Below are 16,276 nucleotides of genomic sequence, written 5' to 3'. Positions count from 1 at the left end.
GTGTGAGGAATGTTTCCTGAAAGTTTGGCCGTACCTTTTTGTAACACCCTGTATATTAGGATTAAAAATTTTATTAAATTGTGCTTGATGTTTTATGTTTAACTTTATATAGCAGTAGGGCATAGAATCGAAGTGTAGTGTACAAAACGGCTTCAAACGTCTGATTACTTTACAAATGAATTCATGTGTCGAATATTGGACCTCAAGCATGTAAGCGAGAAAAGGTTTAGAAAAGATTTGAAGTTATGTTTAAAGTTTGTTGGAAGTCGCTAAGCGCTTTCATCATCAGACAGAAGACAAGTATGTACAGTGTGGGCAGTTTGCGCTCAGTTTTAACAAAAGCTAGTTTTTCACACGTCTTTATCTTATATAACTTCATATCTCTTCAACTGTGAATCGTACAGTGATATAACTTTGCAGACACATTCACTGATGTATTTGGATTGTGTCTACAAACTGCGTTGTGAAAATACTGCCTATGTGCATAGACTACCTAACTCCAACGCCATCCATAACAAAAATTTCAATTCAAACCTTCAACCCATTTTCCCCTTGACATATCGCAACTAATGGTGAGGTTCCCAGACATTCAAATACCGCCCCAGCTTTGTGCGAAAGGAGGAAATCCTCCCCGTACCCCAGGCATAGGCGATCTATTGACCTGATCCAATAACATTTTAATTCATTGGTTCAGCTTCTACCCTTATGGAAGATACAGTTGAGACTCATTTGCTTTCGGAAAAGTGTTATTCCTTCAGATCAAACTTATAACGTACCTCTTGACGATTAGATTAGGACACCATTTAAAGTTTTTATATTCGGTTAATAATAAATCAAAGTATCGAAATTGAAAGTTTTATTGTCCCTGGAAGTCGTCAGATATACAGCCTGCAAATAATACCGGGTACTGGCATGGCGGTTTAGTAATACGGATACTTTCACTTTAATGGTGTATTATGCACAATTTATGCATTTTTTATGACTGTTCTATTCACAAGGAAATTGACAGTAACGCTATAATATCGGCTAAAGCATCAGGATTCCATGATTAGTTGCAAGGTTCGAATACTATTTTAACAATGCTTATTGAGGCTTCTCATAGAGGAGAAATTACAGAAGTACAGAAGTCTAATCTATGTGTCATCGAGTCGTCTGGAAAAAAATAGAAGCAGTTTCTGATGTTTTAAGTGCTCCTCGTGATTTATAATTGAGGAACTTACTGGGTGAAGGTGTTCAAGCTTCGTATCTCTCCGAAACGTCTTGATCAATGTAATAACGAAATCGGGTAGTTGATAAATAATTTTTCAGGAAATGAATATTGAAGTTTATGAACAACGGATTACGTCACTCAACAGTCGATTAGACAACAATTCCAAGAAATTTTTTAAATCGTGCTAATCCCACAGACGTCGATGAAATTCTAGAATTTTAGAAAAATCTGTTCGATGGGGAGAGATTGATAAGCGCTAGAGATAAGTTTTTGCAACTTCTGAGGATACAAAATGATAAGCCAAAAAGTTTAGGGAAGTTTTGGAGTCTATCTTAAAAAATATGAAGGGACAAAAGGACTAATTCCAGGGTTCGTGTACTTTGTTCGTTTGCTTATTACGATTTCTGGAACATCCTGATCTAATGGACAATGTTTATCTATTTTAGAGCGATTCAAAACATACTTCAGATCGACAATGTTGCAAGTTCGACAGAATCGTATTGCTATTTTCCATGTTTACTGCGACATTACTGATAAACTAGATTTAGATGTTTTGTTAAATACATTTATTTCACGGCACCCAAAGTGCAGCACAGGCTCTGCGTTGTGCAGTTGATTTTTTGAATTGAATAGCATTTACACTGAGGTAACAAGAGTCACAGGATGCCTCCTGATATCGTGTCGGACCTCCTTTTACCCATCGCAGTACAGCATGGACTCAAGACGTTGTTGAAAGTCCCCTAGAGAAATATTGAGCCATACTGCCTCTACAGCCGTCCGTAATTGTGAAAGTGTTGGCGGTGCAGGATTTTGTGCGCGAACTGACCTCTCGATTACGTCCCATAAATGTTTGATGAGATTCAAGTAGGTCGATCTGGATGGCAAAATCATTCGCTCGAATTGTCTAGAATGTTCTGCAAACCAATCGTGAACAGCTGTGTTTCGATGACATGGCGCACTGTCATCCATAAAAATTCCATCGTTGATTGGGAACATGAAGTCAATGAATGGCTACAAATAGTGTCCAGGTCTCCGAATGTAACCATTTCCAGTCAATGATCGCGACAGCTGGTCCATACACCCAGTCCATTAGATGTAAACACAATCCACACTATTATGGAGCCACCGCCAGCTTGCAGAATGCAATGTTGATAATTTGGGTCCGTGGCTTCGTGCGGTCCGCGCCACGCTCGAACCCTGCCATCAGCTCATACCAACTGAACTTGGGACTCATCTGATCAGGCCACAGTCCTCCAGCCGTCTAGGGTCCAGTCGATGTGATCACTAGCGCAGGGCGGCGCTGCAGGCGATGTCGTGCTGTTAGCATTGGCACTCGTTTCTGTCGTCTACTGGCATAGCTCATTAACGCCAAATTCGTCGCACTGTACTAACGCATACGTTCGTCGTACGTCCCACATTGAATCCTGAGGTTATTACACACGGTGCTGCTTGGCTGTTAGTACTGACAACTCTACACAAACGGAGCTGTTCTCGGTCGTTAAGCGAAGGCCGTCGGCCTTTGATTTGTTCATGTTGTTGTGGTCTTCAGTCCTGAGACTGGTTTATGCAGCTCTCCATGCTACTCTATCTTGTGCAGGCTTCTTCATCTCCTAGTACTTACTGCAACCTACATCCTTCTGAATCTGTTTAGCGTATTCATCGCTTGGTCGCCCTCTACGACTTTTACCTCCACGCTGCCCTCCAATGCTAAATTTGTGATCCCTTGATGCCTCAAAACATGTCCTACCAACCGGTCCCTTCTTCTTGTCAAGTTGTGCCACAAACTCCTGTTCTCCCCAATTCTATTCAATACCTCCTCATTAGTTATGTGATCTACCCATCTAATCTTCAGCATTCTTCTGTAGCACCACATTTCGAAAGACTGTATTTTCTTCTTGTCCAAACTATTTATCGTCCATGTTTCACTTCCATACATGGCTACACTCCATACAAATACTTTCAGAAACGAATTCCTGACACTTAAATCTATACTCGATGTTAGTCTACATTCTATATCCTCTCTACTTCGACCATCATCAGTTTCTTTGCTCCCAATATAGCAAAACTCCTTTACTACTTTAAGTGTCTCATTTCCTAAACTAATTCCCTCAGCATCACCCGACTTAATTCGACTACAATTCCATTATCCTCGTTTTGCTTTTGTTGATGTTCATCTTATATACTCCTCTCAAGACACTGTCCATTCCGTTCAACTGCTCTTCCAAGTCCTTTGCTGTCTCTGACAGAATTGCAATGTCATCGGCGAACCACAATGTTTTTATTTCTTCTCCATGGATTTCAATACCTACTCTGAATTTTTATTTTCTTTTCTTTACTGCTTGCTCAATATACAGATTGAATAACATCGGGGAGAGGCTACAACCCTGTCTCACTCCCTTCCCAACCGCTGCTTCACTTTCATGCCCCTCGACTCTTATAACTGCCATATAGTTTCTGTACAAATTGTAAATAGCTTTTCGCTCTGTGTATTTTACCTCTGCCATCTTTAGAATTTGAAAAAGAGTATTCCAGTCAACATTGTCAAAAGCTTTCTCTAAGTCTACAAATGCTGGAAACGTAGGTTTGCCTTTCCTTAATCTATTTTCTAAGAAAAGTCGTAGGGTCAGTATTGCCTCACGTGTTTCAACATTTCTGCGGAATCCAAACTGATCTTCCCCGAGGTCGGCTTCCACCAGTTTTTGCATTCGTCTGTAAAGAATTCGCGTTAGTATTTTGCAGCAGTGACTTATTAAACTGATAGTCCGGTAATTTTCTCATCAGTCAACACCTGCTTTCTTTGGGATTGGAATTATTATACGCTTCTTGAAGCTGAGGGTATTTCACATGTCTCATACATCTTGCTAGGTCTTTCACTGCTCTGTCACTCTTCACGCAGTATCGTGTCTCCCATTTCATCTTCATCTACGTCCTCTTCAATTTCCATAATATTGTCCTCAAGTACATCGCTCTTGTATAGACCCTCTATATACTCCTTCCACCTTTCTGCTTTCCCTTCTTTGCTTAGAACTGGGTTTCCGTCTGAGCTCTTGTTATTCATACATGTGGCTCTCTTTTCTCCAAAGGGCTCTTTAATTTTCGTGTAGGCAGTATCTATTTTACCCCTAGTGAGATAAGCCTCTACATCCTTACATTTGTCCTCTAGCCATCCCTGCTTAGCCATTTTGCATTTCCTGTCAATCTCATTTTTGAGACATTTGTATTACTTTTTGCCTGCTTCATTTACTGCGTTTTTATATTTTCTCATTTCATCAATTAAATTCAATATTTCTTCTGTTACCCAAGGATTTCTACTAGCCCTCGTCTTTTTACCTACTTGATCCTCTGCCGCCTTCACTACTTCATCCTTCAAAGCTATCCATTCTTCTTCTACTGTATTTATTTCCCTCATTCCTGTCAATTGTTCCCTTATGCTCTCCCTGAAACTCTGTACAACCTCTGGTTTCGTCTCCTTAAATTTCCACCTTTTTGCAGTTCCTTCAGTTTTAATCTACAGTTCATAACTAATAGATTGTGATCAGAGACCACATCTGCCCCTGGAAATGTCTTACAATTTCTAACCTGGTTCCTAAATCTCTGTCTAACCATAATATAATCTAACTGATACCTTCTAGTATCTACAGCTTTCTTCCATGTATACAACCTTCTTTTATGATTCTTGAACCAAGTGTTAGCTATGATTAAGTTATGCTCTGTGCAAAATTCTACCAGACGCCTTCCTCTTTGATTTCTATCCCTCAGCCTATATTCACCCGCTATGTTTCCCTCTCTCCCTTTTCCTACTCTCGAATTCCAGTCACCCATGACTACTAAATTTTGGTCTCCCTTCACTACCTGAATAATTTCTTTTATCTCATCATACATTTCATCAATTTCTTCATCATCTGCAGACCCAGTTGGCATATAAACTTGTACTACTGTAGTAGGCATGGGTTTCGTATCTATCTTGGCCACAATAATGCGTTCACTATGCTGTTTGTAGTAGCTTACCCGCACTCCCATTTTTTGTTCATTATTAAACCTACTCCTGCATTACCTCTATTTGATTTTGTATTCATAATCCTGTATTCACCCGACCAAAAGTCTTGTTCCTCCTGCCACAAAACTTCAATAATTCCCACTCTATCTACATTCAACCTATCCGTTTCCCTTTTTAAATTTTCTAACCTACCTGCCCGATTAAGGGATCTGACATTCCACGCTCCGATCCGTAGAACGCCAGTTTTAATTCTTTGTTCATGGTGAGAGGTAATGCTTGAAATCTGGTATTCTCGACACGCTCCTGACACTTCAGAATTTTGAATTCCCTGACGATTTACTAAATGAACTGCCCCATCGTCTAGCTCAAAAAACGATTTCGCGCTCAAAGTCTGTTAATTCCAGTTGTGCAGCAATAATCACGTCGGTAACCATTCCACAAGAGCCACCTGAGTACAAATGACGGCTCAAACAAACACACTGCCCTTTTATACCCTGCGTACTTGGTACCACTGCCATCTGTATAAGTGCAAAGCGGTATCCCATGACTTTTTCAACTCAGTCCAATTACACAAATAATATTTGAGGAATTATTTTCAATTATATTGGAGCTATTATCCCTAAAAGATCTCCTTTTCATGAATTTTTCTTGTCTTTACAGTGCGGGTCACCTAGTAATCTCTCGTTTCTGGATTGTATCGGTTACACTAATCCTCCCTTAAAGCACACCACCATGGTACCCCAAGTGTTGTCAAAGAACATTGCATGCATACCCTTAAGGACCTTCTGTAATCCGCCTGCCAGGGGGCCTTCAAGTCATGGAAAAGCAACTGGCAGAAGTGTGTCGACTCTCAAAAGCTGTACTTTGAAGAATTTTGTGACATTGTAGTAATATGTCAAATAAATCTACTTTTCCAAAATTTTTCCTAATGTTTCTTATAGGTACCTTCTACGACCTTTGTATTTATTGCTGAGATTCCTTCTGAAGAATAGTTCTTAGTTCATGTGCTGTTTTCCTATTTAAACCTTCCACTATCATCTTGTAGACAGTATTGTAGTGATTGACCAGATAGATCCTGTTAGCCTACGTAATTTTGCATCTTTGGATGACAGAGTTCTGTAAGTTTTTGTCTAAGTAAGAAGCAGTAGAAACAATCAGGTTTCTAAGGTCCATGCCGTTCTCTGAATTTGTTAAGTATTATTAGGAGCCCGATAAGTAATATATAAGCATTAGCGTAACCGATACAATCCAGAAACGAGAGATTACTAGCTGACCCGTACTGTAAAGATAAGAAAAATTCATGAAAAGGAGATCTTTTAGGGATAATAGCTCCAATATAATTGAAAATAATTCTTCAAATATTATTTGTGTAATTGGACTGAGTTGAAAAAGTCATGGGATACCGATCTGCACTTATACAGATGGCAGTGGTACCATGTACGCAGGGTATAAAAGGGCAGTGTGTTTGTTTGAGCCGTCATTTGAACTCAGGTGGCTCTTGTGGAAAGGTTACCGACGTGATTATTGCTGCACAACTGGAATTAACAGACTTTGAGCGCGAAATCGTTTTTTGAGCTAGACGATGGGGCAGTTCATTTAGTAAAACGTCAGGGAATTCAAAATTCTGAAGTGTCAGGAGCGTGTCGAGAATACCAGATTTCAAGCATTACCTCTCACCATGAACAAAGAAATAAAACGCGTTCTACGGATCGGAGCGTGGAATGTCAGATCCCTTAATCGGGCAGGTAGGTTAGAAAATTTAAAAAGGGAAACGGATAGGTTAATGGTAGATAGAGTGGGAATTAGTGAAGTTTTGTGGCAGGAGGAACAAGACTTTTGGTAAGGTGAATACAGGCTTATAAACACCAAATCAAATACGGGTAATGCAGGAGTAGGTTTAATAATGAATAGGAAAATAGGAGTGCAGGTAAGCTACTAAAAACAGCATAGTGAACGCATTATTGTGGCCAAGAGAGATATGAAGCCCACACCTACTACAGTAGTACAAGTTTATATGCCAACTAGCTCTGCAGATTATGAAGAAAGGGATGAAACGTATGATGAGATAAAAGAAATTATTCAGGTAGTGAAGGGGGATGAAAATTTAATAGTCATGGGTGACTGGAATTCGAGTGTAGGAAAAGGGAGAAAAGGAAACGTAGTAGGTGAATATGGATTGGGGCTAAGAAATGAAAGAGGAAGGCGTCTGGTAGAATTTTGCACAGAGCATAACTTAATCATAGCTAACACTTGGTTCAAGAATCATAAAAGAAAGTTGTATACATGGAAGAATCCTGGAGATACTAGAAGGTATCAGATAGATTATATACATCTACATCTACGTTTATACTGCGCAAGCCACCCAACGGTGTGTGGCGGAGGGCACTTTACGTGCCACTGTCATTACCTCCCTGTTCCAGTCGCGTATGGTTCGCGAGAAGAACGACTGTCTGAAAGCCTCCGTGCGCGCTTGAGTCTCTCTAATTTTACATTCGTGATCTCCACGGGAGGTATAAGTAGGGGGAAGCAATATATTCGATACCTCATCCAGAAACGCACCCTCTCGAAACCTAGCGAGCAAGCTACACCACGATCCAGAGCGCCTCTCTTGCAGACTCTGCCACTTCAGTTTGTTAAACATCTCCGTAACGCTATCACGGTTACCAAATAACCCTGTGACGAAACGCGTCGCTCTTCTTTGGATCTTCTCTATCTCCTCCGTCAACCCGATTTGGTACGGATCCCACACTGATGAGTAATACTCAAGTATGGGTCGAACGAGTGTTTCGTAAGCCATCTCCTTTGTTGATGGACTACATTTTCTAGGGACTCTCCCAATGAATCTCAACCTGGTACCCGCCTTACCAACAATTAATTTTATATGATCATTCCACTTCAAATCATTCCGCACGCATACTCCCAGATATTTTACAGAGTAACTGCTACCAGTGTTTGTTACGCTATCATATAATCATACAATAATGGATACTTCTTTCTATGTATTCGCAATACTTTACATTTGTCTATGTTAAGGGTCAGTTGCCACTCCCTGCACCAAGTGCCTATCCGCTGCACATCTTCCTGCATTTCGCTGCAATTTTCTAATGCTGCAACTTCTCTGTATACTACAGCATCATCCGCGAAAAGCCGCATGGAACTTCCGACACTATCTACTAGGTCATTTATATATATTGTGAAAAGCAATGGTCCCATAACACTCCTCTGTGGCACGCCAGAGGTTACTTTATCGTCTGTAGACGTCTCTCCATTGATAACAACATGCTGTGTTCTGTTTGCTAAAAGCTCTTCAATCCAGCCACACAACTGGTCTGATATTCCGTAGGCTCTTACTTTGTTTATCAGGCGACAGTGCGGAACTGTACCGAACGCCTTCCGGAAGTCAAGAAAAATGGCATCTACCTGGGAGCCTGTATCTAATATTTTCTGGGTCTCATGAACAAATAAAGCGAGTTGGGTCTCACACGATCGCTGTTTCCGGAATCCATGTTGATTCCTACAGAGTAGAGTCTGGGTTTCCAAAAACGACATGATACTCGAGAAAAAAACATGTTCTAAAATTCTACAACAGATCGACGTCAGAGATATAGGTCTATAGTTTTGCGCATCTGCTCGACGACCCTTTTTGAAGACTGGGACTACCTGTGCTCTTTTCCAATCATTTGGAACCTTCCGTTCCTCTAGAGACTTGCGGTACACGGCTGTTAGAAGGGGAGCAAGTTCTTTCGCGTACTCTGTGTAGAATCGAATTGGTATCCCGTCAGGTCCAGTGCACTTTCCTCTGTTGAGTGATTCGAGATGCTTTTCTATTTCTTGGACACTTATTTCGATGTCAGCCATACTAAAAGGTATCAGATAGATTATATAATGGTAAGACAGAGATTTAGGAACCAGGTTTTAAACTGTACACATTTCCAGGGGCAGATGTGGACTCTGACCACAATCTATTGGTTATGAACTGTAGATTAAAACTGAAGAAACTGCAAAAAGGTGGAAATTTAAGGAGACGGGACCTGGATGAACTGACGAAACCAGAGGTTGTACAGAGTTTCAGGGAGAGCATTAGGGAACAATTGACAGGAATGAGGGAAATAAATACAGTAGAAGAAGAATGGGTAGCTCTGAGGGATGAAGTAGTGAAGGCGGCAGAGGATCAAGTAGGTAAAAAGACGAGGGCTAGTAAAAATCCTTGGGTAACAGAAGAAATATTGAATTTGATTGATGAAATGAGAAAATATAAAAAAGCAGTAAATGAAGCAGGCAAAAAGGAATACAAACGTCTCAAAAATGAGATTGACAGGAAATGCAAAATGGCTAAGCAGGGATGGCTAGAGGACAAATGTAAGGATGTAGAGGCTTATCTCACTAGGGGTAAAATAGATTCTGCCTACACGAAAATTAAAGAGACCTTTGGAGAAAAGAGAGCCACATGTATGAATATCAAGAGCTCAGACGGAAACCCAGTTCTAAGCAAAGAAGGGAAAGCAGAAAGGTGGAAGGAGTATATAGAGGGTCTATACAAGAGCGATGTACTTGAGGACAATATTATGGAAATTGAAGAGGACGTAGATGAAGATGAAATGGGAGACACGATACTGCGTGAAGAGTGACAGAGCAGTGAAAGACCTAGCAAGATGTATGAGACAGGTGAAATACCCCCGGCTTCAAGAAGAATATAATAATTCCAATCCCAAAGAAAGCTAGTGTTGACAGATGTGAAAATTATCGGACTATCAGTTTAATAAGTCACTGCTGCAAAATACTAACGCGAATTCTATACAGACGAATGCAAAAACTGGTGGAAGCCGACCTCGGGGAAGATCAGTTTAGATTCCGCAGAAATGTTGAAACACGTGAGGAAATACTGACACTACGACTTACCTTAGAAGCTAGATTAAGGAAAGGCAAACCTACGTTTCTAGCATTTGGAGACTTAGAGAAAGCTTTTGACAATGTTGACTGGAATACTCTGTTTCAAATTCTAAAGATGGCAGGGGTAAAATACTGGGAGCGAAAGGCTATTTACAATTTGTACAGAAATCAGATGGCAGTTAAAAGAGTCGAGGGGCATGAAAGGGAAGCAGCGGTTGGTAAGGGAGTGGGACAGGGTTGTAGCCTCTCCCCGATGTAATTCAATCTGTATATTGAGCAAGCAGTAAAGAAAAGAAAAGAAAAATTCAGAGTAGGTATTAAAATCCATGGAGAAGAAAGAAAAATTCAGAGTAGGTATTAAAATCCATGGAGAAGAAATAAGAACTTTGTGGTTCGCCGATGACATTGCAATTCTGTCAGAGACAGCAAAGGACTTGGAAGAGCAGTTGAACGGAATGGACAGTGTCTTGAGAGGAGTATATGAGATGAATATCAACAAAAGCAAAACGAGGATAATGGAATGTAGTCGAATTAAGTCGGGTGATGCTGAGGGAATTAGTTTAGGAAATGAGACACTTAAAGTAGTAAAGGAGTTTTGCTATTTGGGGAGCAAAATAACTGATGATGGTCGAAGTAGAGAGGATTTAAAATGTAGACTGGGAATGGCAAGAAAAGCGTTTCCGAAGTAGAGAAATTTGTTAACATCGAGTATAGATTTAAGTGTCACGAATTCGTTTCTGAAAGTATTTGTATGGAGTGTAGCCATGTATGGAAGTGAAACATGGACGATAAATAGTTTACAGAAGAAGAGAATAGAAGCTTTCGAAATGTGGTGCTACAGAAGAATGCTGAAGATTAGATGGGTAGATCACATAACTAACCGAGGAGGTATTGAATAGAACTGGAGAGAAGAGAAATTTGTGGCGCAACTTAACAAGAAGAAGGGATCGGCTGGTAGGGTATATTGTGAGGTATCAAGGGATCACCAATTTGGTACTGGAGGGCAGCGTGGAGGGTAAAAATCATAGAGTGAGAACAAGAGATGAATACACTAAGCAGATTAAGAAGGATGTAGGTTGCAGTAAGTACTGGGAGATGAAGAAGCTTGCACAGGATAGAGTAGCATGGAGAGCTGCATCAAACCAGTCTCAGGACTGAAGACAACAACAACAACGACAACAACGCCGTAGCTGCGAATACTTTACCCTTATGCTTGTCAATGCATCATAACATGATGTGTTCGGCAACTGAAGTCATGGACGGCCGCATCTGTTATTAATGGCGCGCGCCCGATAAATTCAAGTACGTGGTGTCGCGTTCGGTTAATTCGGAGTGCAGGTACGTTCCTTTGAGCTTCTGAAACCCCGGTGGATTCCAGTGTGCAGGTGGACTCGTTTGCTGGTCTGCCATACCAATTTGACTCCGTGCCACGGCTATGCATGATGGAATATGTCAAATGTTTGGATGGTAGACTCAAGAAAATAAGTACACCCACGCATCATTGTGTGCCTGTTGCTGGAAGCAGTACCTCTGATGGTTCAGAAGGTGAGTGGCACAGGCTCTAAGTGGCACACTAGCAAAGGATACAAGTCTCACCATTTAGGTAGAGATCTGCAGTTCTTTAATAGTGAACAGCCAGTACAAGAGTGATCTTCTCTGTCTGTCCGCTTTCCTCCTCAGCTCGGTAGCAAAAGCCCATTTACATCTCAGACTTCCCCACTTTAGCACAAGCCAATCACGAGCTGGAGCATGGCATTCGAAGCTCCGAGAGTTTCCCTTGCTCTGCATACACCGATTTGACCAATCAGAGACTTTAAAGTCAATTGGGAGAAAAGCAAAAAGGTTCACCTTCGTGGCCTCTTTCCCTCGAGTTTACGCCATGTCTTTTGCGAACAACATGACCAGGATCCTTGTTACTCCCCTGTTGCGTCCATTTCGAAGTCTCCAAAGAACAACCATAAACTCGCCAAAAGCCTTGTGCTTTTACATATATGTTTTGTAACAGAATGCCGGCCAGAGTGGCCGTGCGGTTCTAGGCGCTACAGTCTGGAACCGAGCGACCGCTTCGGTCGCAGGCTCGAATCCTGCTCGGGCATGGATGCGTGTGATGTCCTTAGGTTAGTTAGGTTTAAGTAGTTCTAAGTTCTAGGCGACTGATGACCTCAGAAGTTAAGACGCATAGTGCTCAGAGCCACTTGTACCATTTTGTAACAGAATCTGGACATCTGGGCGCCAGTGACCTGTCTCACGGAAATTCGCAGAACGCTCACATTTGTCTTGTTTGCTTCCTGCCTCTGCTTTATTGCCGGTCTACAATGCGCTTGCCATTGCAGCGGCGACTTCTCAGCGCTAGTCAGTCTACCTGGACGTGGATGCCAACTGACTGGCGCCAATCAATGTGTCCACACAATGAGACTGCGGAACTTGGCCACCCGGAAATGTTTCCACCCACGTTCTGCAGAAAAAAACGCGCTTTCCTCAGCCCACAGTCGCCATGCTTTTACTGCAGTCGTTTAAATTGGCACTCTGTTCCTTTGAACGCGGGTAAAGCTTACCGTTATTGCTTCCCTAGATCACACAAGCAAGAGCACTAACTACTGCCCACCATTTCACCATGATGTATGAAGTCAAATCGTAATACAGATTATCTCCTCTAAGAACATGATGCGGCATAACACGGAATCAGAAGTGAGAGTACCCTGCAATCTTTCAACCTTGGAGTAGGCGTGGCTGGATGCATTGTCGTGATGCAAATCCAGTTTCTGGCGGTGGCAGATTTCACTTGGTTGAGCCTTCTCTTCAGTTTTCTTGGCACTTCTAGGTAAAAGCACCATTCACTGTCTGCAGCTGAGGTGAAAATCCATAGTGCACCCCTTGGTGTCAGAGGAAACAACGAGTATGGCGTTCACTCTGGATTTGCTGATTAGAGCCTTTTTGGATGAGGTGATGCTGCAGTGTGCGATTTGTAACTTTGTCGCATAGTTTCCAGGTAGCATGATTACGTTGCATAAGAAGGTCAGGGTTTATTCAACGCATTGCAGAAGATCCTCACCATCAGTCACTCGCTTCTACTTTTGGTCTTCCGTCAAGACCTTTAGGGAGAGTTTAGTGCAGATCTTTCGCACGTTGCGCGTTGTTTTTGTCCTTGACGTCAGCAGCCGTGCAGGGGCCGTATTCTGTATCATTCATACCGAACGACGCAGTACTTTAGACTCGGTAGTGGCGTCATTTTCGTTTCTTTATCCGAAATTCCTATTCAGTAAGTTTCAAAGACCTGTTACCGATCGGTCCTCCTGCCGATTTTTCGACAACTGCATAGAGAGGTTTTGGATTTCGGTATGGCCCTCTCGTTCAGTTCGTTGTGGTTCATTTACACCTCGAATTTCTTCGGATTCAGTGATTGAATTGCTGAAGAATCACCAGAATGTGTCCAGGTGGAAAGTGAGTTCATAATAGATTATTTTCCTTTGCTATAAATATTGTTTGTATTGTTGTTACTCTGAATGATTATAATATAAAAAAACTGTTTCGGTCAATATTCTCACAAAATACCTGTTATTTTTACATAATTAAGGGTTAAAAAATCAGTAAATTTTAAAGGTCAGTTCTGCTTACATACATCACATGAGTGTTATCTGAAATTGCTAGCGACTTCGCATACCTTTTTCCACAAATGGTTTACTTATTAACTATCGAAACATGTTTCAAACTTTGAAGTAAAAACGCAAAGGAATTTTGTGAAGCCTGGTAGAGGAAACGTTCCAAAGTGTCATGCATTTACGGCTTACACCCGCATCATTCAGTAACGAAGTCTGCCTGCGTTTCTCATAACTTAAATTATATGCAATAAAACGCCATGATCAAGCGAATTGTAGCAGAGCAGTGGTTCAGTCAAAGAACTTCTGTGTCAATGATCAAAGGTTCGCATACAGCTGGGGGCCACAATATTGCTTCTCCTCTTCGTCTCTGTAACACATTCTGAGACTTCGTTAATCGTCAAAGTTAAGCATTTTTCTGACATATTCTTTGTTATTTACATGTAAGAGCGCGCTTAAAAAAAAAGTTCGAATGTATGTGAAATCTTATGGGACTTAACTGCTAAGGTCATCAGTCCCTAAGCTTACACACTACGTAACCTAAATTATCCTAAGGACAAACACACGCATCCATGCCCAAGGGAGGATTTGAACCTCCGCCGGGATCAGCCGCACAGTCCATGATTGCAGCGCCGTAGACCGCTCGGCTAACCCCGCGCGGCGCGCTTTTCAGTAATGAGTATCTTCGCTTTCGTGACTTCCATATGTTTAAGAAATGAAAGATGAAGTTGCTGTGCGTGAAACAACTGACAGTAACGTTTATACTTTTTCTTGTCACAAATAATTCACCATTTTTTTCTGAATACGTAGCGATTTCCGAGTGTGTGGATTGGATTGGATTGGATTGTTTAGGGGAAGAGACCAAACAGCGAGGTCATCGGTCTCATCGGATTAGGGAAGGACGGGGAAGGAAGTCGGCCGTGCCCTTTGAAAGGAACCACCCCGGCATTTGCCTGGAGCGATTTAGGGAAATCACGGAAAACCAAAATCAGGATGACCGGACCCAGGATTGAACCGTCGTCCTCCGAGTGTGTGGTCAGACAGGAGTCTAAGAGGACAACTTAAATTACTGCGAATGAAACTAGCAGCAATCGTCTTTATACTTTAGCTTGTTACAAGTATTTATCTACTATCGAATCCTTAACAACAGTAGACAGAGATGAAAGATTCGCACCAAAATATTTTTAGACTATACCACCATATATGCAACATTTTGATTCATCAGATGCATGTTATAAACTACAAAAAACTTCTGTGGTCCCGAGGTGGAAGCGTGCTGGACCCATAACAAAAGCGGTTCATGGATTGCAACCACGCTCTGGTACCAGTTGAGATCTGGTAGCCGAGGAAGTCAGGATTCAGTTACAATTGTGGACGGGCCCTTAATCATTTACTATTGGTTCCATTTTGCTGTTACACACATTTATTTAAAACAGTTATTCCAGACTCAGCAATAAATAAAGATATCACATGTTATTAACGAAGGAATAAACAACTGTGTAATTAATAGTGCTTTCAGTGGGTTACAATTTACCAAATGACCTAAAATACAGACAGAGCAAATAATATTTTAAAAACAAGCCATTGTGATCCCAATTACAATTTTAAGGCAAATAACCACAGTCATGGCTGAAGGCCATTAACGCCAAGAATGGCAATGATAAAAAAATTAACAAACATACTGTAAAACAGCAATGAAAGGTTAATTAGAAGCACAGGCAATTGAGCACCCAACGGGTGACACAAAATGATGGTAAACTTGGTAGCACAACCATTTAAACCTGCTGTAACGCCAAGAATGGCAATTATTTAAAAACATACAGTAAAACAGCAAATACAACAGCAAAGGTTAATTTAAAAGGTCACGCAACTGATCACCAAACAGGTGAGACAAAATGATGGTAAACTTGGTAGCACAATCATTCAAACTTTCTGTAACTCCAAGAATGGCAATAATATAAAATATTTAGAAACATACAATAAAACAGCAAATAAAATAATAAAACACAAGGGCCAGTCACAGATGGGGCACCAGGAATCGACCTGTGAGTAGGTCCGGCAAAAAACACTTTCGTGAGCAGTGAGGTAGGCAGCCAAGAGTTGCATTCACCTCACAAGATGGTAACTCAGGCTAGTGGCAGTCTAACGAATGACTAACGATAATCTTGCTGAGGCTACCTGACGTCCAATAAACCAAATGCAAAGATGTAAAAATATGGCAAAGCCGGAACTGGCGGTCTGGACTCTGTCCGCAGAATACTGTGCTTAGAGCGCCCGGAACGAGAAAGGAATCACTACGACCGGAGTAGAAGAATCGCCAACCAACCTACAATCAAGAAAGCTGTCAAACTACATCACTGGACAGCAGTGACAAGGCGAGGAAACGTACACTACCGATACATACACTAATCCTCGGGGCAGGTAAGTGGGATGTTCGCGGCCACGAGGCAGGAAAAATACCGCTGGTTAAACTTAACAAATAGTAACAAACTGAACGCAATAAATAGCGATTAGAAGTCCAGGAAAGCTAATCAGATCCACCTTCCCCAATCACTCCACTCGTTGCTCTTCGCCTCAGCAACA

Source organism: Schistocerca gregaria, chromosome 2, assembly GCF_023897955.1.
Source record: "Schistocerca gregaria isolate iqSchGreg1 chromosome 2, iqSchGreg1.2, whole genome shotgun sequence".
In the NCBI taxonomy this organism is placed as follows: Eukaryota; Metazoa; Arthropoda; class Insecta; order Orthoptera; family Acrididae; genus Schistocerca; species Schistocerca gregaria.
The sequence above is the reverse complement of the archived record's forward strand: the minus strand, read 5'-3'. Positions refer to the sequence as shown.